Here is a 27,623-nt window from a genome sequence, read left to right on the forward strand (position 1 = left end):
ACACACACACACACACACACACACACACACACACACACACACACACACAAACTAAGACACAGTCCATGCCCATCGTAGCTTGCGGGCTTACGGCCATCTTATAGGCATTCTGTCTGTTTGGGATGAATCAACACAAATGATCCCACGGTCAAAGTCATCCATGTATCACAAGTTCAAAATGTACTTTCTGTCTGAACAGGGACTCGCATGCAAAAACATGCACGTGCAACCTGATGGACTACAAAAACAAAGCACAGAGAGGCTAGATTACAACACACAGAGGGGAGTGTGACGTCATTCTCTGCACAGGATGCTATTACCCAAATATTTCTTTAAAAGGAAATAGCTAATAATGCAATATAAATGTTCAAAACCTTATATATCCGGTTCTGACATATTGAAGAGATAATGACAGAAGCTTTATATGAAAAAGGAGACAGAAATGACCACAAAGGCAGCAATTATGACTTAATGGGAGAAAGGAAAGGCTGGCAGATGAATGAAAGAGAGAGAAATGAAGAGTTGTTCATACAGAGAGGAGAAGACTATTTTGGGACTGAATAGACTGCTAATGATGCCTCCATTCCTGCAGCAGTCACACAAAACAGCAGAGGGAGGAAAAGGGGGAAAGTACATCTCTTCATGCGAGAAAAGCAGTAATTATTTTAATTAGCCCTTGTTTGAATCTGAATCGTGGCCCAGAGCTGGAGTTGCAACACAGACATGGGATCCTCATATTTGTGTGTGTGTGTGTGTGTGTGTGTGTGTGTGTGTGTGTGTGTGTGTTCGCGCGTGCGTGCATGTAAGCTATGGATCTGTCCCGGTCGTCTTACTATCCTCAAGTGGAATCACCGCTTTGCAAAACTGTTTGTTATGCTTAGCTGTCTGTTGACCAGCCTCCATCTCCCTGCCTGCTCATTAACAAACACGCCCGTTTATCAGCTTCTCGGCCCATTACTGTAAAAATTTCCCAATCTACTCCAAGTGATGAAGGTTAAGATAATAATATCTGGAGAACAGGAATCGTGAGCAGCTCATTGTGGTTGGAAGTCCTCATTTTACCTTGTGCTGCCACAGTAGTCAATTTCAGTCCAATTGGCACATGAATGAACCAACTTTCCCATCTCCGCATAATTTTTGGGGGGATATTCAATTTTCTTTCCACTATCTTCACTCAGAGCTTTCAATGCCCAATCAGACAGTGTGCTGAAGAACAGGTGAATTTCTCCCACATCTTGCGGTCTCCATTGCAGTCCTCAGCCTCGTACATTCAACAATTTCAGCTCAGATGACTGTATGCATAGCTGAGACCCTCAACAACCCTGCTGAGAGAGAAAAACGTCTGTGTGTGTGTATGAATGAAAAAGAGAGCCAGATGGAGAAGTCAGAGAAGCCATTAATTTTTCCCCTCTCAGTAGCCAAGGAAACCAACCAAAGATGTCCTCATTCAAGGTTACAGGTCACGGCTGACGTACAGGAAATGGCTGCCAAAGGACAAAGAAGCTGATGGAGGGAGAGATCTGACTTCACCATTTAAGCTCAAGTGTTACAACAGAGTGTGACAGAGAAGAGGTGTAGTGCCTCGGTGGTCTTAATGAGGAGGTTTTTATGGCTTATGTGAGATGTGTCCACTCCACCCAGCATGTCTGGGAGCACAATGACCTCACCATCTAAATCCACAGAGTGATATGTGCAGCAGTGAGCAGAGAGCATGTACGCTGCAACTGGACTGAACGAGTCATAGTGTTCAGACAAAGTATCCTAGTGTGCCATTCTGGATCCAGATCAGACTGGAAAAGGTCAATTTACCCAAATCACCAAGAGATGTGCCACTTTCCATTTAATTTGTTGAGGTTTTCTGTTATCCATGCAACAAAGGTCCGGACTACAAACCATGTTAACAGAAAAAATGTCCAATGTTGTGGAGTCATTTATCAAGAAAATATCCCAAACACCAGCCAGGAAAGGGTATGTCGGGTTTTGGACTGTTGATTGTACGAAGTAAGACAGCATGGTGATTCAAATGATTGCAAGTATTGGGTGGTATACCAGTTTCATCATCATCATCATCATCATCTGCTACCACATAAATCTTCCCAAACCGTCGTTACCATGATACATTTGTTTGGTTATAAAAAAATAGTGGCTTTACTGTGGCTGCGAGGGCTAAACAAGGGCTCATAGACGTGGAGTTACTGTACATACAGTGACCACTGTTTTCCTCGCTTACGACTTAAGTGAGCTCAAACATGCGTAGGGTAAAAAAAAAATACCCCAACTTCTCTGCTGTCATCAGCAACAACCAACACAAACGTCCTCATCTACTCCCATCCAAGGAAAAGAAGACCAAGTACATTAACAGAATTTTGGATGGAAAATGTCCCAAAAACAACTAATTTAGTGTTTTGTTTCTCAAGTCATCAATACAAAAAGCAAGATGTACTTTGTAATGATCCATCCTTGAGCTTGAGTTTCAGAGTTCAAACTCTGAACCTGTGCGTTATGTCATTCTCATGAGAAACTGTGTGAACACAATTTGAAGCCAATTAAATAACCACAGTAGTAGGATAGATGTGGGAAAGGAAAGATCCTCCTGCTCCACGATCCCGTCTGTCTGTTGCTGTTCTATGTAAATGTACTTGATAGACAGGCCCTGTGGGACGCTGACTGTTTTACTTGTATAAATACACTTTGGGTTGTCTATAAATGCTGCTGAGATAAGTAATCCTACCCCTTATCTAACTCTGAGAATGGATCACATTACATTCAGTAATTGACATTGGGCAGGCCTCTCCTCCCAAACACATGTAGGCCTGAATCTCACTTGTTTTCCCATTTGAAGCCAATATACACATTTTATTTTCTTTATTATTTCTTAAGATATAGAGTTATCATGTATATATATAAAACCACTTTCAGCTGAGGGAATAGCCCTGATTAACAGTCTTCACAGTGGCCCTCATTTATCAAACGAACGTACGGCAGAAAACCGTACGTATGACCAATTCCACGCGAGCTTCGGCATTCATCAATTTGGACGTGAGCGGAAGCTACGATCAGATCTCACGTCAGGTCTGAGCTCGTGTACGCAAATCTGAGTCTGTGGATTTGCGGTGCAGCACAGCAAAATCTGGCTGAGTCTGAAAATAATTATCAAACAAACCTCAGCTGTCATTAAGCATAAGCAGTCACATATTTAGAACAGATCAAAACGGAATCTTAAAACGAATGAAACAAAATTAAAAAATTTAATTAAAAAAAAGCCCAAGTTTTTACTGATACCACTTTTTTGTAAAATAAAATATGACAACTCATTACCGGAATACCTAATAACCCCGCTGGCAAACCCTGCCACAGAGCAGGAACGCAGATTCAATAGTGTGCACACACGCACACGGGTCACAGTGGAGCTGCCTCGGGTTGCTGAAGGGCACGTGGCTCTGTCTCTGACCAGCAGGGGGAACGCTGCTGTATACACCAGAGAAAGTGTGCGATATTATTTTGGCCTGTTCAGTTTTGCACAACATTGCATTAGTGAACAGACTGCCTTTGATGTGCCGGCGCTGCCAGGATGCCGATCTCCATCTCGGAAAAGTTTCTCTTCTTGTGTTTCTTCAGTGTTTCTTCTCTCCGTGTTTGACCTCAGTGGGCGAGGCCTCCGAACCAGGAATATTTAAGGGCGTAACATGTTAATGACGATCGAATTCAGCTGCCACATTTATCAAGACCCGATCATTCGTACGCTGGGATTGGTCAGATACGAATGTTTCATAAATCACACGTGTGTCCTGTTGTAAGACCAATTCTGCGCTCAGATCTGCACCCGTTTTCACGCAAGATTGATAAATGAGGGCCAGTGAGATGTGTGGGCTGTCCTGAGCCACGAGGCATGTTTCTACAAAGAGATGCTGCTGTTGAGTTTTCAAATATTCAGAGATGGTGGTTGTGGTCACAGATATCTGCAGGGCATGGTGTGCCCAAAGTCTGACCAGCTTTTAAAGGCAGACTCAAAGCCCCTTTATCTGTACCGCTCTCTAATCCCTTTGATGCTGGTTTGATGTCCTTAACTTTAAATCAGGATTGTGTCAGACTTTTTAAAACAGAAAGTTCACATTCTCTCCTCTGCTTGTACAGTTTGTTTTTTTATTCCTTCGAGACTTAAATGTTAAGAATTTTGAAACTTCCTCGTACATATGATGCTGTATAAATATATCCTTCCTGCCCTGGATAGATCCACAGTGATTAGAAAAATATTTTTATGCTCTTACTACTGGCCACCATCCAACACGGTGCTCCTTCACAGCTGACTTGGTGCCTTGCTCTAAAATTTTGGCACAAGGTTTGTTATTGTTGAAGAAAAGAAGCAGGTGGGAACTCTTGTGTTTTTTCTACTATTCTTAAACACATTCATTCATCTCTTCCAGCAACAGGCCATGGGAATAAGGGGACTGTCCATTACCTTGCTTCTTTTATAATGCCAATCTCTCTCACTCCTAAAGCATGGCTGTTGTGAATCACTGAATGAAAAGGAAAACCTCCAAAGTGTGTTGGACCTGCTGCTCTTACTGGTTTTGTTCAAACTTTCACAAAGGAAAACGCTCAGGAATTTCATTATGTCGAGGAGAAACTCCGGGAGATTAACTTTGCCACAATGTCAAGCACTGCTTCTGTTCACATGACCCCCAACAGAGAGGCATTATGGGTAATACTGTATGCAGAAAAATGAGCATTTGCGTTGTTTCCGATTCAGAAGCTGTCACTCATGCCATCAGACTCTCTCCATACTTCACTCTGTTTGTCTTAAATAAGTAAAGTGCGGCTGTGTGAGAACTTTCCACATACTGTACATGATGTCACCCCGGTGCATACCATGTGAAATAGTTCTATAAAGAATTCAGCAGAGGATTTGTTTGGAGGTTTTATATAGAAATTATAAATCATGCAACATAAGCTTAGGCAGAAATGGCAAATTCTTGTACAGAACATCATAAGTGGTGGATTAAGAATGACAGGGAACAGCAGGCTGAGGGCTCAAGCCCTGCTACTCTTACTTTTATGACATGTTATCTGTTAAATCAACAAAATGCTGGATCAGATAAAATCCTAAATGTTTTGGATTTTTCTTGAAAACAAATGCCCCTGTTGATCTGTTCACCTCCCATCTGGGGACAAAAAGCTGCTTCCCTCAAGGTTAAGCTCTGCTTTAGTCTTAAGGGATAAGACTGGTGGGGTTCTGCATTTTCAGATTGTAAGTAAATCCTGCGAAAGATAAAAAACCAACAGGCATTAGTCCATCTCTTAATAACTTTCAACTTCCCTATTCAACCCCAAATCTATTAGTTTTTGCTGAAGACAGACATTTCTAAAACAGGTCATAGACATAGTACTTCAGTTTGTAAAACTGTAAAAATTATTTCCTGAAACAGCTGGGCCCTGTAACAGAAGTAAAAGGCACATTTGCCTAGGACTATTTTCAGACATGCATTATTACATATATGGGGCACCAGTGAGTGTTTATGGCAGCAGGATGATTTATCAAGAGGTCTAAAACTACAGCCTATGTTCATGTGCCATAATAAAGGTCACCTCACCCAGTAGAACAATGAGTTCTATGACACAGAAAAATAAAAGACATATCAGGCTTAGGCTACAAAGAAAATACTTGTTAGAAGCAAAACTAGATGTTGGTTTTGGTCATTTTATGGTAATTTAAAGATAGTCCCTGCGATATTGGAAAAAAGTGACATTGCAATTTTTTTTAACCCTGCGATATATATTGCGATATAAAAAAATACAGATGACCTGAATAGCCCTTTAAGTTATGCTGTACTACTGCTATCTTGTGGACAATTAACCTGCACTGATCGTACCTGTTTTTGTCGTACTGAGCTGTGTGGTACCAACATAAATGGTCAAACAAACTCTCGTTCCTTGCTCATTTTTCAATGTTGTTACCAGCGACTCACTCCATGTGCAGGGGCGTGGACTGCTTCAGCACACTGATTAAGAACTAATGTGATTGGTGGATCGGTGCGCATGTAGAGTCTGCATGCACAGTGTGTGTAAGGTTCCCTTGAAATTAGATGAGTTCATTTGCCTCCTACATAGCAGATTCTGCTATGTGACTATTGCACACACATACATCGCGATGAAGATGCTCAAACGATATATCATGCAGCTCTACTCCCTGCATGTTCAGGCTGCAACTAACAATTATTTTAACAAAAGTAAAATATTTCTGCCATTTATGAAATCTTAAAAACCATTTCAGTAAAAAATTCAATAACCCATTTAGACCGAGGGCAGCCAACAAAAATGCATCTAAACGAGGCATTGTTTGAAAACCTGAGGGTTTTATGAAAATTTTGATGAATTGTCAGCGTTCATGAAAATCTTTTATTTCTCAGCCTCTGGTTCAGATAGAAACTTGAAATAAAACAATTTAAGAGCTTAAGCTTGCTTAATGTTAATTAAGGAATACAATACATTTGTTCCGTCAAGTCTTGACTTGAACGCATCATAGCCATTACACTTACATCAGAATAAAAGGTAAGTTGTCTTTGCCAATTTAACATATTTCAGTGTAACCTGTAAGATTTCATGTTTCCACTGCACTATTTTACACACAGACAACTGAAACTTCTCACAGACTGGCACCTAGCAAACACAAAGCACTGACTGAGCTCAGTAATCACATATCACAGTCAGCATGTGGTCACTGCAGCTTTTGGCACTCGTGGCACAGCTTTCTTTGGCTTCGCCACGGCTACAACAGCTGACGGCAGAGATGTGTATGGCAGTAAATTTGAGGCACTTGAGGGTGACTTTATGAGGTTTCTTCGACACTCCTAACTGGTGAAGAAACCTCATCATTGTGTAATTTTTTTGATGTAAATTGAGGGAGCAAAAGTAGTATCGGCTCCAAATATCAGCTCAAGAAAATCGGCAGTCCGTATCGGTCATCGGTTAAGGCTGATGAAAAAGGGCATCAGCCCTAAAAAATCCATATCGGTCGATCCCTAAATAAGAGCTCACATTACCTGAGCTGGCTTTGTCACTCTCCAGCTCCAGTTCTGCTTTTAAATTATCTAAATCATAAATGGCAAAAAAACAAATTCCATCTTTGACATGTTGACACCAGAACATTGTTAAAAACAACTACCAGGGACTTGAGTGCTTAACTGAATGAAAAGAATGACTTTGGCAGGTCGCTAAAGAGCCAGGGTAGACATTTAAGGTTTAATGTGCTTTTAATAATGAAGTAATGTACTGCGTATCACGGCTGAGAGGACAACAGCACTCTCAGTCACCAGAGAGGAGCTCCACTGCTGAAAGCTTCTGATTCAGTCACTGACGATTGATTGTTAAAGATTCATTCAGACATGTGCCCAATACTTACACTTTAACTATGTGCCAGTGTGTGTATGTGTGTGGTTAAGGCAGGATTCTTCATCAAGAGACTGCATTTACTATCTGTAAGTATTTGGAATATTTTTAAGGAGACCTTGGCACAAGGTTTGTGGACAATTAAACCAATGTTTTAAGCCAAAACATGTTTTCCTAACCCTAACCAAGTAGTTTCTGTGCCTAAACCTAACCAGAGAATTAGCACAATTGTCACAAGATAAAATGAAAAAAAATGACCTAAACCTACTTGTTGTTTAGGTCATTTTTTTTCATTTTATCTTGTGACAATTCCATCCTACCAGGTGTATTACTGGATTTTTAGCATTTACTACTGTTTCCCAGTGTGCAGTCTGGTGCATTAATCTCACACTGAGATTTTGAACACAAATGAAACAGTAGGTAGAAAAAAGGATTTTAATTTTGGACACAGGCTGAAACTAGAATAACACAAAGGGATGAGGTGTTTATGAGCTGTATTAAAGATTATAGAGAGAAAAATCAGCTGGGAAATAGCAGCACCGAAAAAAACAAAACAAAAAACCATGGCAAGGACAAAATTATTTGTTGTAAAAACAGCTCTTCAATAGCAGGAGAATGTTACTTTGTGTCGGAACACAGCAATATAATGTCAATATAATGCTGTGGGAAGATGAACAGGCTGATTACAGCTGATTATTTCCAGCTCCATTTCTCTTCCCTCTTCATACTCACCACCTCCCCATGATGATTCACAATGATTCAAAAACAAAACCACCTGACTGTCTTTTTCTCACACACACACTGATCCACCACCCTCCATGTCATTATCATTTTCCTCCTCTGTCACGCTCTCCAAAGCGATTCGTTCTGCGAGGCTGAATATGTGAGCTGGTGATGGAGCGGCTGACCATATGGATGAAAATCTTATAAATGTGAAAAATTCTGAAAAGATTCCTCCAAAAACCTCCACCAAGCTCATCTTAGAAAAAAGTGTGAAACCTTCTGAGTGAAATGACAAAATGTTGGATGTAATTAGAAAACTAGTAGGATTGAGCCTGGGGTGTTAATTCAGGTTAACTATGAGCTGTGAAGAATGTATAATTTAACATTAAGTCCATATACTATGTATTTGTCTTGTATTGTTTTTCTCATGCACTGGTAATGCAAATTTGTAATTAATTTTGAAAGTGTCAACATAGTTTGCAAGGATGAAGATATCAGGACTTGTTTTCCTTCGGACATTTGCTGTCACTCTTCCTTGTACAGCCTACCCATAATAATAAAAAAACACAGCAATATGAAGTCCCCATTCATCTCATAAAAAGTTCTTGTTATACTGACATTTCACTATTCAGAAATGACCTGACATCCATAAGAAGAGATCCATGAGCACATTATCTGCCAAAATGCATTTACTTTTATGTCTCAAAAGCACTCAGACTTTGCAACATTATAGGATTAATAATTAAATGCAATTGTGATATAACCTCAAACAGCACAGTTAGATCCAATTCTAAAAGCAATAATATTGTCCGGCATGGCAAATGCCCTATAATATCATATATAATATAATATAAATCTCAATTTAAAAGGTGTTACATGGGGTAAATAGTGAGAACAGCTACAGATACAGAGTGAGCCCAGAGTATCCTCGTAAGAACAGGACCTCCTGTATACGACAAAACATATCTTGCACTGAAAGTGACTTCAGTCTTATTATGTTTTAAACACACAGTAAAGTGTATCTCTTGTTTCTGTACCGTATCTATTTTCAAAGCAAAGAGTTTGTGGTGAATTTTACTGCTTTGGTTTGACCATTTATCGCTCACGCTATATGCCAGTGAACTTGATTCTGTGTAAACAGGAAGACATTCCTTCATATTTTGGTTCTAACTGCAAAGTGATGGTGCTGTTTACCAGTCAAAAGTGTTCCTAAGCCATTATACTCATTAAAGAAGGTCCACTTTGTAAGAAAGTAGATTTTTCTGTCTCAAACACTGGCGCTTTGGGATGGTGACCGTCCCAGGGTGGAGAATATTTTGACGAGTTGGGAATGAGACTCAAAAATCAACAAGTGGACCTTTAAATGTACCCTGTCAAGTTTTCAAACACAAGAAGCACAATGGAGCAGTGTTTTTTCCAAGTACGTTCCTGCTTCGTTTGTATTGTGCATGTACGTGCACATGTGGGGTGATGCAATACACATCCCTCCTGCCACCATGCTTATTCTGTTCTACTGACCGACAGCCGGTGGATGGAATGCTATAGGAAATGTAGCACTGTACTAATAAAAATGTTTTTTTATTTTTACATTTTTAATGAAGATGGAAATGCTTTCGACATGTTTGTTATTAGATCCCAAAGAAACACGCAATATGTTTTTGTGAGTATCAGTGAATATGAACAGTAACTCCACTGGGCATCTTTAAGATGGAGTTTACCATACCTCTTGATATCGATACAGACTGTCTGGCCTTACAGAGACACTTGATGATTTCAGCAACTGAGACGAAAGCAGAAAAAGAAGGGGCCGATTCTGAGTAAAGCTAACAGTGGTTTAACCTGAAAGGACTCAAACAGAAAGATGATTAGTCCAGTAATCCCGTTAGTGACAACTGCCAAGAACAACAACCTGAGACACTCAACACCTTTCTCACCTCACTCTGTGTGCATGTGTGTGTGTGGTGTGTGTGGTTGTGTGTGGAGTTGCTTTAAACTAGTGGGAGTGACACACAGAAGAACGGATGTGGTGTGTAGGTGGGTAATGTTTAAGAATATAGCTCAAAAGGAAGCAGAGGAGTTATTAACCCAGTAATGGTGTCTAGTGATAGAATCCAATTAACCTGGAGTCTAACAGAATATGTTTTAGTTGATACATGATTTCAGCATGGATTTAGTACCCATTACACTCACTCAAACAGGGTACAGGAAATAGTCCAACATTGACTTTCTTGTGTTTCTTTCTTGTGAGTGTTAGAAATTTAGATTTATATGATTGTCATGTCTACTGATCAACCAAAACAACCCTCAGGACGCAAAAGATCCACTGCTAACATCCATGTGCCAGGCACCACAAGACCCCTCAAGAGGTCCTGTGTCCGTGCCTCGACAGGTTAGAGCCAAGTCTGATCCACAGTGGGGCCTCCATGGATCGGACATGTTCTGGCACATTTCACGGATGCATGATCAGATCCAGATCTGGGATATTTGAAGGCCAGGTTGACGCATTGATCTCTTTCTCAGGTTCCTCAGGCCATCTCTGAGTAGTTTTTGCAGTGACGGAGTACACTGTCCTGCTGGGGGGGCACTGCCACTGCCACTAGAGGGTGGACTTGATCTGTAACGGTGTTGGGGTTGGTGGTATACATCAAGTGGCATCAACATGAATATCAGGAGCCCGGGTTTTCTAGTCAAAACATTGCACTGAAACAAGCTGATCACTTTCATTGACTTCACCTACCAGTAACTTATCGATGTATATGAAGCTTCAGGGTTAGGACCCTGTAAGTTTTATAAACATTTATATCACAGAATGTGTTTAAATTCTCTGTGATCTCTCTGTTACCCGACTGTGTGAGTGTGTGATAGGCTGCAGCTGCGTTTGGCTGATTGAGTGAATGATGGCGGCGTGTATAGCTTGTCCCAGGGAGCTGACTGGTTCCAACCTCCAAGCTGCATTCTAAAAGCCAGCTCCTCCCAGTTCTGCATCCGGCCAGACTGCCATCTCTTCTGTTTGTGTGTAGTTTTGATTTTAAAAAACTTTTAAAATACTTTGCTGCTGATGGTGCTTTGGAGACTAGAAGAGGGGAGTCTCATTTTCATGTTTGCGCCAGGGTTCCCCCTTAGGCCCTGGTCAGAACAATGAAAATGAACCTCTACTCTCAACAGCCAATTAGATCAGCATCAAGAATGAAAACAGGGAAAGTCACTCTGTTTCTGTCAACAGAATTTTCCAGTGTATTTCATCATTAAGATGTCAATCTAAAGGGGGGGTACACACATAAGGATTTTATAAATCTTAAGAGATTTTTTATCTGTAGAGTCCCCACACATGATGATTAAAAAATCAGCTTTGATCATACTGTGTGTGGTGTGCTCTGATATTCTCAGCACAGGACACCACACACATAAAGATTATCTGTCTCACGGCCGATCTAGAATCTAGTCCTCCGAGCCAGAAATATCGCGTGATCAAACGTGATCTACAGTAACCAATGGCAACAACCCCAGCGTCACCGGGCTCTTCATAAACGGAAAAGAGCATAGACTCTATATAGACAAAGAGTAAATAAAAGTTTTAAAACATGAAAGACGTGGAAGACATATAAGAGGGAATGATGGTGGTCCTCGGACTATTGCTGTCCGAAAAATCAGGGGAAACACACGAAGATTTTTCGTCGTAAATATTGAACAAATTTAACATTTACGATTGTCGGCCGCGACCCGTTTCCGAGCAAATTATCAGGACAAACTGACTCTTAACACACTACAGACCACAGGATAATCGTATATAATCTTATAAGACAGAAGATAATCTTCCGTGGTCAGGAAGGGGTAAAACTGGAGCAAAATCAGCCCGATTATCGTTATGTGTGTGCCCCCCTTTACACACAACATGGAACAGAAATCGAAATTAAAAATGATCTGTTGCTAGTCATATTGACATCTTACCAGCAGCATTACACCTTTCACTATTGTTTCAATGCTTATATCAGTAAAAAGCCCCCCAGTGGTTCTGTGGACAGGATCATTTGTTAAAGAGGCTTTTCATTGATGGAAATCATCAAAGGCAAGCTCAATGTAGAAAGATAGAGCTTCCACCACAGCAACCATGGTGTCCGTGTGAACACCACACACGTGGAAGCTGCAGCAGTTCAGTGAAGTAGCATTCACGCACAGGTGGAGGTGGGCGGTGTGGTCCAGGCGTAATAATTGTTTGGTAACCATGGAAACGTGTGAGCATCAGTACGAGTATGAGCGAGGGGATTTTTCCCTGAACCATCAACCATGTCTTCAGAGCACCCCCTTGTTTTCACCATTTTGGATTAGCCCAACCCACTACAGACAAACAGATTGAAGAAGGTACTAGAAGGCCTCAGTCCGGTGGTTTGTTAAATATTTATTTATTTTTAAGCATTTCATTTACAGTCCTTCCTATTCTACCATGTCAAAGACATCAGCAGTGTGGCAGCATTTTATAAAAATGGAAAAACAGTCGAATGCAAAGTTTGCAAGCAACAGTTTGTATATCACAGCTCGACTACAGACATGGCATATCACCTCAAAATGGTAAGCTGACTTGTCTGCGTTAGGTTGCTCCGTCCGTTTTAAGTATATGAACAATTATTTTTGCTTAAAGTGGACAAGCCTTTTGTGTTTAAGAGTAAAAGTTTTAGGTTAATAGTTCGTGTCTCAGCCATGGAGCTGAGCTCCTGTGTTCAGCCTTGCTCTGTGCGAAGACACACAGAGCGAAATGATAGTGTCTGTCAATTATTATAACATGACAAAAACAATTGGTCAAGTATTCCAATATAACAGTTCTTGTGCTGATATCACTAGCTGACATAGTATATTTCGGAAATAATGGGCCTTGATATTGCGCAGATGCACGTGATGCAAAATGCTGTCAGAGCCAAACTTGAGTGTGTTTATTAATTCATTCATTTTAATTAATTAATTTCAATGCAAAATAATAAAGTCAAAAAACGATTTCATCTAAAGCAAATAGACTACTAGTCTTCATCTTAATTTTTAACTTTAGCTGACTTTGGTTGATCACAGCCCTAGATATCAGTGCAAAAACAGTCATTATTTAGAATGAGTCCTCCTGCCTGCTCTAAGCAGAACCCACCCCTCGCCTCAGCCAAACAGTAGCCCTTTTCACACAGACACTCTGCATTATCGGCTCAGTGAAGGTTCACCTTCACGCCATCTTTTTTTGTTCACACTGAACCAGGCAGCAGAACCCAAAGAGGCGTGAGGGTACACATCATAACTTTAACAGTCTGACCAACCATGCATCGTTGGAAGTGTCAAAGCTTCGTTTTTTGCTGTGTAAATGCTGGACCCTGTCTGGCCCTCACTTGTGGGGAGGGATGCTGTTTTCTGGGGGAAAGTTCACTAAAGTCTCAGTCAGGAGGGCTAATTGTCGAGGAGATTTTTTTCCTCAAAACAGGTTGCCAGAGACAGTAACTACAACAACACAAAAGTGCAAAGAGCGGAGGCATGGTGAGTTAACTTTTTTTGCTCTAAAAAAAGGTCACATCATCACCAACATTCAACTGCGGGAGCTGCCTGGCTCTGCTGCCAGGGGCAGACGCTGTTTTTTTCTCGGGCAGAAATGTGACAAAGGGTCGGACGACAGACACTTTTCCATGTATGGCAGTTACAAAAGACACTATCAGTTACCACATTACCTTTGTTTGGTCATGTAACGTTGCTTTGTAATTTTCATACAGATGGCAATGTGGAGAATCAGCACATGATTCCCAAAGTGAATGGGCAGAGTAAATGGGGCTAGTTTTTCAAGTAGGTGCGACACATTTGACATGGATGATCTTCTGTTTCGAGCGATATGTGTGAACAGGCGACTCACACAATGTCACAAAATGTCCACAGCAAATTTCTCTGGACATGGGGAATCACGATATGAATCAGGATTCTCCATTCAAAAACTATTTTGTTGAATATATAGAAAAGAGGGCACCAGTTGGTGGAGCGTGCAGTTCTACAACAGTTGCCCACGGATTGAATCCACCCTGTGGCCCTCATCCCCACTCTCCCTCTCTCTCCCCATTTCATGTCACCCATCGTCTGTCCAGAACAAATAAAGCAATGAAAGGCTCCCACTTCACTGAAAGATTTTGGCGGGCTGTTTTAACAATCTCACCTGACTTCCTCCTTTGCTCCCATCATAATCCCTATCACCACCAGGGTTCACTGCCAAACAATAAACCTAAACAAGCTGCGTGTTATATTCATATTCTAATAATCAGTCACATGACTAGTTGTGACAGAGCTCACCCATAGTGACAAACCAACAGAGAATTATTATTCGACTTTTACCCCATCCATTAATAGCCCACTATTTTATTGTTTTGGTTCACTCTCATAGCTCCCCCTAACTCAACATTTAATTTGCAGAAAACACACACACACACACACACACACACACACAATTGAAATAATGTCCATAGGACCTTTGCAGTCACCCATATTAAAATCTGACAAGCAAGTCAAAGAATCAGGAATGTTTAAACACACATACACACACAGCATGGATAGGAGGGAGTTGGGTTGGGATGGGAAGGGAAGGGATGAGGGCGGGGACGAGAGACGGGAAGGGAGGTGGTTGTCATGGGTCCTGTATTTGGTTGCCATAGCAGCAGGTGTGTGTGGTGCCCGGGATCTCCGCTGGTCCCAGTGAAGTCACAGCAGCCGAGTCTGGCAGCCACACAGCATTCCTCTGCTCTGAAAGAGCTGAAACATGCCCTTTACTAACACACACACACACACACACACACACACACACACACAAATATATATACATGCACACACTAACACACAAAAGCTTGTAACTACCTTAAGTCTGTTTAGTCTAATAAACTACAACAAAATATGTTTGAAGTACATAAATACAGACACACACACACACACACACAAAACTCGCATGGATTGGTTCAACTTTCTGGTAAATCAGGACACACCCATTGGCTTTAAAAACCACGAGTCAGCTGGAGTGGACACACTCATAGTCAGAGTGTAATTATGTAGCACTGCTGCAGAAAACATGGAGATAAGAGCATGGAATTGCTTTAGGGACAAAATAAATATGCTTTCTCACTGGTAGTTTCTGAATCTGGGTCTTGAATCTAGGAGTAGAAGTCTCAAGAGTCTGCATGAATGAGCTGGTCTGTGATCTCCATATGACAAAAATCCAAGACTGCTAATCATGATAACATCATTAGCGACATTCCTGCACCGCTAGCCAAATACAACAGGAGAGATAAAATGCCTCACTGCCCGACATGATGCTAAACATAATGTTTCTTTGTTGTCGGCTCGTGGAAGACACTCATTAGTTGTTGTTTTTGTTTTGGGGATTTTTGGTTTATTTTACTTCTTTCCAGTTTATTTGAAGGCCTTAGCCACATAACAGCCCAGACACACAACGTGGCAACATTTTTCAGAAAAAAAGGGATTACTTTTTGAAGCAATGACTTGGTATTGTGACTGACTGGCACTACAATATTCCACACTTGCGATCGTTCTCGCTAATCATCAACACACCCTCATACCAAAATAAACGATAAATGAAAAATGATTTATAAATCAATAAATCAATTAGCAGCAACTCCCAAAAACAACATGACTGCTGCAGCGTACCAGTGACTGGTGTACTGGACCTTCGTTGCACGGCCCCTGTATGGTTAGGATAAGGAAAGTAAACTACAGGGTTGGGGTAAGGAAAACATCATGGTTTGGGTTTAAATAACTCTGTTACTTCTATAACTTCAGTAATAAATGTACCCATGTTGACTCCACTATGTTAGTAAGTTAAAAGAACTCACTGTTGACTTCTGATTTCACACTGGTCATAAACAGCAGTCTATCTCATGTGTTTGGTCTCATTTACCCTCCCGAGAAGTGGTTTGGAAACTGTTACTCTGAAGCCACAACAAGACAGCCTTCTTTTGACAGTACTTTTGCTGACTCTGACACATATTTCCCTGTTTGCAGGACGTAAAAAGGAATTCTGATCTTCTGATGGTATGGTCACTTTGGGTCTGCCTGATCGTACTTTGGATACACTTGATTCAGTATTTTTGAGTTCCATGCTGCAGGTTAATGAACCCAAACACACCTCCGAGCTTTGTAAGAAGTACTTGAAGACCAAAGAAGACCAAGGATTCCTGACTGTCATTGACTGTCACCTGACGTCAACTCCACTGAACATTTATGGGAGCAGGTGAAGACTGAGAGAACCAGGCATTCAGTGACGTCACAAGACGCTTTGTTTAACACTGTCAGATCATGCTGGGATAACATGAGTCATCAGGCACAAATTTGTGGGTTCCATGCCAGCTCGGGTGTATGCTGTCATTCAATCTAGTGGACATACCAAATACAAAGATATTCTGAAAATTCATGTAATTTTTTTTTAAATATTCCACTATTCACTTAAGTTGTAATGCTGATATTATCATTTGTAATTATATAAGTAGTGCTACACTTAAAACAAATGCAAAACAGAAGTGCTCTCAGACTTTTTGACCTTTTCTGTCTCTGGTTGTTATAGTAGTTCACCGACTAACCCTGTGAATAGTCACTATGGTACCAAGCCTCAAGGTACGCCTGTTTTACAAAGACATTAGAATACATTTCATTGTGCCACTTTCGAGTGTGAGCAGGCCTGAACAGCACCAACATGTTCCCTGCCACATAGGGCAACACCTGCAGTGTGTAGAGGAAAGTCACACACAAAGTACCACAGTGTGTGAAAACAGACCACTGGGCTATCAGGAGTGGGATTCAAACTAGCAAACCCGGTGTGAAAGCAGCCTCTGTTACATCACTCAGGACCTCTGCGCGTGTGTGTGTGTGTGTGTGTGTGTGTGTGTTGCCCTCTAGGCTGAAGCCCAAAACAGCAAAACAACCCGTCATGCAGTCTCTAGAGTTTTCCCCGATCTATCCACCCTGAGGTTAACACCACGCACTGCTGAGCTGACACACACACACACACACACACACACACACACACACAAACTGCATCGGCCTGAATGACTCTTTTCTCTTCCTTCTGCTGCATCTTTTTTTCACTGTTTGCCCTCACGTCAAGTCTGCGTTTCAACTCCTCAACAACCTGTCGAAGCACTCTCACTTTTTATCTGTCTGTGTCCCCTGCACTCTGGAGAAGCTCCCTTCCTGCTTCCAGAATCATCTCCACCTTTTTGAGAACTCCAAGTCACTGATGGTGATGGAAAGCCAAGACAGCTGTGCAGCTGAGAAATGTGTTTGTCCGTGTGTATGCAGGGTGAGAGGGAGGCAGAGAGGCTTGAACAGGGAGTGATTTGTAGACACAAACAGCTTGCACTCCTCTCTCGTTCTCTCACCAGTCCATGCCACAGTCATCCAAGCAGCCGCTCGGCTTTAGACTAGTTTGTGTTTGCAGTTATTCGAATCTAAAATCCTCTTCATGCTCTGGTGTTTTAATTCCAGCACTGGAGACCTTGCCATCTCCGGAGTGAAGGTCACCCTTTAAATCCTGCATCATTCACATTAACTCTAATAACCGACATGAACACTCTAACATGTATCAGGTGTCTATGTCCCTTTCTTATTCTACCTTTCACACTTATTCTGGCGTACACCCTCCGAGAAAAACTTAGAAGTCTTGCACACATGGCCTGCTTGTAATCTGGTAAAACTGTTAAAAGTCCAACTACGATTACAGGCCATGTTTTTTTCCTGCAAGACCTTAGAAGACTGCCAAACAAAACAATAAGAGCCCAGAAGTGATGCTTTAGTGGTGGTTTCGTGATGCCGCATTATAAAGTTTAAGTGAAGTGTTTACACTGTTCTACCGTCGCCTTGTACAGTCTCAAACACCATGACAGTAGACTTCCATATAAAAAAAAACAGTTACAACAACTCACTTAGCTTTCTTGTGAATGTCTTCACAAAAGCTGCTCATGCGTCTCTTTGACCATTTTGAGGAGGGGATGAGGACGGATGCCATCCCCCTTGTTAACCTGCCATCCTTCTCAACCCCCCGCAGACAGACACTGCCCACGTCCAGACCCAGAGCTATAACTGATCAGTTATTGAGAATTATTATATTTTAACAGATGGTTTCTATTTTAACCAGAGCAGCATTTCTGTCTTTTACAGCACTAGTGGCCCAGGAAACTATCATTCCAATTGGATGACTCAGCCAATCAAATCTGTGTCTTGCATTAGGCATTGTCACTGGAGTCGCACAGATACACACAGACCAGAGAGAGCAGCCGGAGAAAATAGACAGCGAGAATAGAACTTTTAATCAAGAATGGACTCTTATATGTTCATTCTTCCCACGGGAAGTTAAAAATCAGTATGCTCATATCAGAGATTGTACGGATTATTAAAAGCAGCACTGTGATGCCTTGCTTCTAGACAAAGCACAGAGCATGTTTTGAGCACACATACCATCAATCTGAAGTGACGGCACAGGAAATAAAATGTTTTTTATGATACTGGATCAAAGCACAAATTAGGCCTTTCCTCAGTACCTCTTCTTGAGAATATTTTCTCTACAGTAGGACCTGTTTCAATTTCATTTGTTATCTTTTGATTTCTGCCAAGTTTCATCTTGGATCTGTGCTCTTCTTTAGCATGTTAAGGGGGGCTGCTGCCCATAACACTTCACAATGTATACCACACTGTGTTGGTACGCACTATTACCACAGAGGGTTAAATAAAGAGAACTGGATGCTGTAAATATTACTATAATCTGCTGTCAAAGATTTCATTGGAAATTAGTAACATACATGAAGTGACAGATTCTGTGTGCAGGTCAGAGAAATCTACACAAAAGTTAAAAACTGTTATTTTTCCAAACTGATAAAATAAATAAATAAAAAAAATAAAATAACTTAACACTGATAAGATTTCCTACAGCGCTTGGATTGGCTTTTAAGATTAAAGCCAGGTGATGTGTAACCAGTAATCACACTGTTCAAACATTTCACACTATTTCTGTGTAGGTGCAAAGCCAGCGGAGGCATAAATGCTTACATAATGTCACCTTCCACTGACCTAACGCCACCTGTTCTGCATGTCTTCTTTTGCAATTTCTTGGTTTTAAATTAAACTTAAGTCGAGGGTATGGTTGTCACTTGGTGAGAAATGGTTATAATGAAGCAAATTCATTTTGAGTATTTTTCTGCAGGTGGGTGTCATTTTGAAGCCTGTCAGGGTCTTAGGAAGAGCAAGATGTTCACAGAGAAACTTTACAGCTGTTTATGTGTTTCATCTTTGAAATGAAAGAAAGACAAATAAAAGGTCAGTCTTCTTACACTGAATAATGTTGCAACCTTGTAAACACTTTTGCCACGGAGTGCATGATCCGCCAAGGACACCACAGGGAGGTTTGTATCTGAGGCTTTATGATTGAAAGATGCATCCATAACCTTCAACTTCTTCAAAACACAGCACTGCACGGGCACATTTATGAAATAGTTTCACCACATTTTACTGCAATGAAAATGCCATTAGTTGATCCACCCTGAACATGAATGTATCATCTGCTGAAGTGATGAATTGAGATGGAAGTTTAATTGTCAACGAGGACAGGTGAACACAACAAACCCAATCAACCTCTCTGAGCAGTAGACAATAGCCGTTTTTAGACAGAGCACCAAGCCGCCAAAGTTTTAGACAGAGGGCGGCAAATTGGGGGTCTGTTGTGGTCCGCCGATTTTCCGCCTCGCCTGCTATCTAAAAACGAGGCGGAAATGTGCCGGCCTCTGCGTGAGGTGGGCGGAGGTGTCAATGACCTGCACTATTGTGCGACCCACAGCCGGGGAGTTTTAAAACCAGGAAACAGTTGATCACAGCAGTCAGTCCATCACTTCATCTGCAGACATTAAGATGAGCAACTGGACAGCTGCTGAGATCCAGGAGATGCAGCGTCTCCTTGGTCTCTGGAGCTGTTTGGTTGTGTTAGCTTGATGTTGTGTCGGAAAGCTAAGGGTCGCTACTTTCAAATTAAAAGCCCCCCCGCTAAGAACCCAGTTCTAAACTCCAACGGGGTGTAATGTAAAGCTTTTATTTTGAAGACAAATTCTATGTCACCGTTCACAGCCCAACTTCGAGCTTCACGTCACATCACATGTTTACGCCTACCTCAGAGGCAGCTTTTGGCAAAGGAGGAATATTACGCCTCCGTTTTAGAAAGACAGGCCGGCACATTGCCGCCTTTACCTTGGAGCAAATGTGCTGCCTTTTCTATCTAAAAAGGGCTACTGACAAGCAACAGTAGGTACAACATTTTCAATGTTCAACCTCCTTCCATCATGCAGACTGATATCATGACAACCGAGCACAATATAGAAGTTTAAACAAAATCTAGTGTTTCCATGACTACGTCTACAGACCTTTCCAGTCATTGAATCTGTAGCAGATTATTTAGGTTGTGATGTCACAACTATACACAACTCTTCCTTAGATGTGTTCTTTTAAAGACATCTTACTGTGGGAGAATCCCCTTGGTTGTGCTCTCTGGTGAACAAATTGTAATGGTGACACTTTTTCTTAAATGACCTCTAAACAACATTGTTTCCCATACACAGGCTCTACTTTAACAGCCTGCCAAGTAAATTGAAACCCTGCCCAGAAAGATAAAATCCAAATTCAACTTTTTTTTTCCAAATCAGCGATATAATTTTACTGACAGATCATCATTAAGCCCCACCCACCTCGTCACACATGGCATCAGCAATTTACTTCAGTGTTTCCCACACAATAAATAAATTGTCAACATTTGCCGACACATATTGTTTTTCTGTTTTTGGAGCTGATCATCCCATTCTCATGTAATTACATCCATGGAGTGTGGTTTTTAGTCCGCCGGTGAAACCAATGAAGAAGAGCAGGACAAGTACTTGGGTATTAAACAGTCAGAATTTGAGCCATTTGGTCCAATTAAATTTGTAAAGTCTACAAGAGCCGCACGATTAAATCATTTTATCCCGTTTCAAGGTAGGCGGGCGCTAAACAGTAAGTTGGTTGCTTGGCAGGTGGTTTACATACATGCCACGACTAACATGTAAAATTTCAAACACTTTTATTGAGCAAGGTGAACGTCTTAAAGGGGCTCCCTTTATGTGGTGCTGACACTAAAGGCGAGGGAGCAGGAAGACATACAACTGACAGTAAACAGCCAATACATAGCTATCAATGAATACCTGAATAATGAATTCTGCATGTCCAAGCTCATGGACATTCTTCTGGCTACACTTGTGGTGTTGTTGTCATGACTGTGAGGTGGTTCAGAGCTCCGTGTGCTCGTCTCTCTTGCGGTCACACACATCATCTCCTGACCAGCAGCTGTGATGAGGTGGTGTGTGTTCCCGGAGAGATGTGGCACCAGTAACAGAATGATACTGGGAGACAGAAGGCCCTCAGTGGCCCTAATTGCTTTGCATGTGCGCACACACAAACACACACACACAGTGGGAATACATTGTCTTTACTCTTGACCAGTTTCCAGGAGTACGTTGTATACAAATCATTGTTCACTTCTCAGCACAGCAGGAGGGGGACAGAGAGTTAAAGCGAAGGGAACAAAGTGAGAACAACAATGCCGGGAAAACAACAGAACACATCAAAGTGGCACTGAATGAAAGAGGGAGGAAAAACAGTGGCTGAAAATGAGAGAGACAAAAGAAAACACAATGTTTCAGGCACAGAGCAAGGAGTGCAGATATGAGAGGAGACGGAGGCAGAGTGGGACAGAAACCTACATGGCACTCTGTCTGAGCAAGGACAAAAATAAACTCAGCTACCCATATCAAACATAAACAGGGATCCCACTGTGGCCCTGTTATGAAATTCCATGACTTTTCCATGACTGGCAGGCACATCTGTGCACTTGAAATGTTTTAACTTTTGTACATTATTAAGAGGTTTCTCAACTCTTAATGATTTATAATGGGATAACTGACCTTTACAATACAGCTGAAAACCAGCAGCTGTTACATCTACATAACTAACTACTATATTCTTCACTATAACTTTAATTATTTAGAGTACAGAATCTGTGAAAGTCAATCACTATGTAGTGGCCTGTAAGGGTGTGATGGTACTTGCCAGAACTGTTACGGCATGGAAGTCATGGTTCGTTACATGCAGTCATGCACAAAGAATACATCTGACTGTCACCTTATGGCGAGAGAGTCTGTCAATAGACCATATTCACACAGCAGCCGTTTTCCACTGACATCACAGTCAGTGCGGGAAGCAGAAATGTTGTACTGCTGTGTTTCAGGTTGCAAGTCCAATAAATGTAGTGAAACATTGAAGAGTGAAACTCTGGAGGGACTTATTTCAAGGTAAAACAACCGCCTATCTCTTGAACTACAGAAACTGTGGGGGCACCAATTCATACAAAATGCCAATTTCCAGATAATGTTGCTTTAAAAGATAGCCTGATGTCCCTCCAAATCTTCATGATCCATTGTCTTTTCAGTTGCTGATGAATTACATTAACAACATTACCCCACCATATGACCTTCCCGCCCGAGCAACATCATAGGAAAATTGCCACTTTGTGTATGTGTTTGTCTCGATTACCGGAACGAATAAAAAATGTAAGCGGTCAAAATACTCCTCTCTACTGTTTAAGCAGCCTCTACACATTTACAAGTGGGGCAAGGTGGACATTAGGGCGGAACAAACTTTAACTTAAACTAAGGTTGTTAAAAATGCATTTTTTTAAAAAGTGCTGTTACAACCCTAATGCCCTCAACATTTCAAACAATGGAACAAAAAAGTCCTGTACATGTCATGGACACTCCTTTTTTGGAAAAGGATTTGGATATTCCAAGAAATTCCATCTCAGAAATTTGGTGACGACCGGAGGCCCTGCAGTAATACTAAACACAGTCTGGCGGTCAAACTCCGAGACATCAAGGCTCTGCTCTCCAAACACAACAGCCAGGGAGATGGAGAGAGACAGTGTCCTTCAGCGCTCTAACAGTGAGCAGTCAGGCAACACACAGGCCTGTCAGAGAGACGTCCAACCATGCCTTCCCCTGAGCCTCATCCTGGAAAACCTGTGTGACTGTCTGTGTGTCTGTGTGTGTGTGTGTGTGTGTGTGTGTGTGTGTGTGTGTTTTCATTCACTTGTATACAGCCTCGACTGTTAATCCCGCACCACTCTCCCAGGCCTGACCGCCGTGTCTACCGCGGAGCGCTGGGTTAGCCTTCTGGCCTGTTCCACAGTAATGCTGTAAGCTAATTGCTGATGGTTTGCTGGGGAAAATTAATATAACAGCCTGATCCTAATGTGTTTAACTTGATTGAGATTAATGTCCCTTTAACTCACTCTTAATACGTGATGAAGCATCGCTCTGGCAGCTGCACCGGCTCATCTGGGTGACTATGGCCTGAATAACAATGCATGAATGAAGACGAGCCTGGACGATGGGGGAGGAGATGTCAAACAGTTACAGATTTTAATTACGTTTTGGCATATTTCTGAAGGAAATGTTATTGCATTAAAGTCTTTTCTGCACGTACAATAGAATTAAACTACTCTATTAGAGAGATACTCTAGGTTTCACCAAATTTTACAACTTCATTTCTGTTAGCTCCAGAGACAATGATAGTTTGAAGTCATGATAAGCTGGTCTTTCTATCGCACACCATTCTGTTTTGCTTTTCCCACTCTGGCTTAACTGTTCTCTGTGGTCCTGAATCCTTAAGGAGTACCAGAAGGCTTTTCTCTACAGTCATGTACACATAATTATTGTCCTATTAAACTAGAGAAGAAGGGTGAGTTATTTCTGGCATCAAGGGTCAAGAGGTGACTGGCTGTTGGAGCATTTTCAAGGGATGAATGGACACGAAGCCCTCCCAAATGAATCATCATAACTAACGATGAGTAATTACACAGAAAGAAATGTGGCTCTTTGATCACAAGTCAAAGACACAAGATTTGGAAATAAAGTTAACCTAATTTCCAAAGGACCACTGTGGTAAGCAAAGTCCAGCCACAAACCGGACAGTTTAAATCAGTTCTGAATAAACCTGACAGCTATGGCACAGGGTTTTCTTCCCATCTACACAGGGATTTCAGCTTACTTCAGCTCTCTGACTGTTTTCCTCCTCGCACAAACTGCCACTGTGATCGGTGGTTAATGTGAAGTTTTACCCCTTTACTAACTTGAATGGGGATAAAAATTATTCAATCGGCTCTTCTACACCTCTCTAATAGTATTGGACCGAATTGCTCAAATTTTGACAGTAAAACAAGTCATTTTGCAGGGCTTGTGAGGCTTTTATTACCATTTTACAGTGTCTTTCACAATGTTAGCATTTGGGAAAAAGTCCCCTGTGCATCACCTGACGATGTAACTACACGGTTTGGCCACAACAAATACTGGCTTCAAGGCCTGGCGCTCTGTGTGGGGGCTTGATCTGAGGCCAGCTGTCTTCTTTGCAGAGGAAGTTACAGTCAAGCCAACTGCATTAAATAGTCCTCCTCCTCTTCTTCGTTGGTTTTACCCGTGGACTAAAAACTACCACGCCATCCACTGTGTCGGAGTATATAACATCATGCTATTCACTGGCTGTCTTGAGTGAGTGAACACGGGACACGCAGCTCCAAAAATAGAAAATCAATATGTGGTGGCCAATGTTGATATGTGACAAGTTTCTAATTTATCTAATGACACGTAAGCTGTCGTACTGCTAAACCATTCAGGAGACTCGTGTGTGTGTGCGTGCGCGTGTGCGTGCGTGCGTGTGTGTGTGTGTGTGTGTGTGTGTGTGTGTGTGTGTGTGTGTGTGTGTGTGGACAATGATGTAAGCTAGCAATCCTGGTAAAGCCATTTATCTCCAAAACGCAAACTTTTCATGAGCTAGGAAAAACCGCACTTTCATACCATATCTCTCTCCCCTCATTTCCTGTCTTCCTCTGTACTATCAACAGCACAATGAAGGCAAAAATGCAATAAAAATGTATTTTTTTCTTACTTTGTGAATAAAGCTGCAACAATCTGTCGACAAATCAACCAACAGGAAAATGGCTGTGAATTATTTCGATAATCAACTAACTGTTTCAGTCATTTTTTAAGACGAATTGTTAATTTGCTGGTTGCAGCTTCTTAAATGTGAGGATAACTATTATTTATTTTTGTCATTTATGACATCAAATGAGGCGTCTTTAGGTTTTGGACTGTTGGCTGGACAATTTGAAGACATCACTTTTAGCTCCGGGGAACTGCATTTTTCAAAAAATGTTGACAGTTAACGATTAATTGATTAATTGTGTGTCTATTTAACAGACAAAACCATCAAATATAACATTTTCTGTCATCTAGAACGAAGAAAAGCTCCTTTGAGAAGCTGGAACTAGAGAATGTTCGGCTTTTTCTCTTGAAAATTGACTGATACAATTAATCAGCTATGAAAATAGATACTAATTAATTTACTGTCTATCAAACTAATGATGCTGACGATGACACTGACGAACTTCGTCGACGACAACAACGATGTGAATTATCTCAGTCATTACCCATAGAGGCTCTTGCGCTGAGGATGTAATTACTACATCCCTGCAACAGTTCGGAGCTTGCAGACCTAACAAGGACTGCCTTAATTGCTTGCGTGTGTGTTTGATGGGGTGAGCTGAACAAACAGGGGTGTGTGCGTGCGTGTGTGCAGAAGGTGACATGGTATGTGTGGGTGTATCGGACACACGTGAGCGCGTGTTGTTGTAGTAATGTGAGCGGTGCAGGAGCTAACCTCGCCCCCTCCGTTCATTACAACTAGTAACCTCCAAAAAAATCCCCTCAAATGAAGAACGTCTGCAAATGTGTGGAAAAAAAATCTTCTACTTGAGTATCGAACCATCTCTCCCTCCACTGAGCTTCGATTTGCACTGTATTTAATTCAAATCGAAGTGAAATCTAAATTATTTTTGTTAAGAAATCCGGACAGGGTATACATGGGCGACTTATGTGGTCAAAATAAAAAGTTCATTTATTTTTCTGTGTTGACAGCGCCCTTTTTGAGTGTTCTCTGGGGGGCGCTGTTCTGTTTTGGCTTCTGACTGATTTTTAGAGTGAAAAACAAACTTAAAGATGCAGCGAAATGAAAAATACATTTTCTAAGTGCTAATCCAGGATCCATGTTAACTATTCATTTATCTCTACTTCCATGCTAAACATGGATCACAAATCATTTTGACTATTCTATTTCAAAATGCTTTTTCTTTTAAAACATTCAGATATTCATAGACAGTTTAAAACAAATTATCAAATTTGATAATTTGACAAACCCATTTTTTTAAATTCCACACATTCTTGTACCTCTTCTAACACCTACATTACCCATAGTGCAACTTGGCCAACTTGGAGTGACATTCAGCTATCTTTGGAACCACAAAAGGCTTTACGCTACTTTTTCACATACGCAGTAGTACTTCCCAAGACCTGTAAATACACTTTGAGGTTCAAAATTGGTGGAGTTGCCCTTTAACTACTCATTGTGGCTCTCACTTTAACTAGAAATCTTAGCGAATTGGTGCCAGGTTTCAGTCAGTCATCAATATTCAGACAGTTTTCAGTCCTTCTGAAGGTTTGATACCCAGCCCTCGCTGTCACAGCTGACCGTGCCTGTCACTGAAATCACTCGTCTCATCTGTCCATCCTCTCATCTACTTCCTCCCCAGCAGCAGTCAAAGGACTCTCTGTTCAGCTGGATCTTCCAGATGGGGCTCACTGGGGTGACTCGTGACCCGTATACAGTACGGACAAGAGCCTGGTAAAAACTATAACCTTCCCCGTCACTTGATGGCTGACATGAAATATGGAGCCTGATATCAGCATCACATATGAGGCGGGCTGAGAAGGTCATACACCTCAGTTGCAACCAAAGCGTCAATCTATTCCTCCTTCAGCTGTCTTCAACTGCAAGAAATCCTGTGTTCTGCCTGATTTCTGCTCAGCTGAATGACCTCGCCTCGCTGCGCAGGTGACACATAACCGGAGGGGAAGCGCCTCTGACCATTAAAAGGTAACGATCCCCAAACATGATCCTCACTTCCCACCCTGCTCCTTCATGGGACTCGTTGACCTGCAACCTGAGCACAGGTGAGGGTGGAAAGGCACAATGTCACCATGACGTCAGTCGGGTAGTAGGTGAGGGGTCTTTCCAGCAGTGGTGGATAGTAACTGAGTATATTTACTCAAGTACTGTACTTTTGCATACAACAAGGAACTTTAATGTGGCGATGAAACAGTCTCAATTTTATACTGATGCCTCTTTATGACCTACATGGGAAAGGGAGCCCAGCAGAGAGGAGACTGACTATTTCTGTAAAGTTATTATAGTTATTCTTAATACCTGTCACCAGGTCAGATAAATCATAAAATGTTAACTATTTGTGAACTGAGGAGTCTCACAGCCTGAGGAAAGAAGCTGCTCTGTAGTCTGGTGGTGTGGCACAAAAACACACCGGGGTCAGAGGC

The 27,623-nt window shown here is 41.6% G+C and overlaps 1 protein-coding gene across 1 annotated transcript in view; it reads right to left on the reverse strand.

The window, feature by feature from the left end:
• plcl1 (phospholipase C like 1) overlaps positions 1 to 27,623 on the reverse strand; it is a 99,307-nt gene that overhangs the window by 68,893 nt on the left and 2,791 nt on the right. The window lies entirely within an intron of this gene.

Source organism: Sparus aurata, chromosome 9, assembly GCF_900880675.1.
Source record: "Sparus aurata chromosome 9, fSpaAur1.1, whole genome shotgun sequence".
Taxonomy (NCBI): domain Eukaryota; kingdom Metazoa; phylum Chordata; class Actinopteri; order Spariformes; family Sparidae; genus Sparus; species Sparus aurata.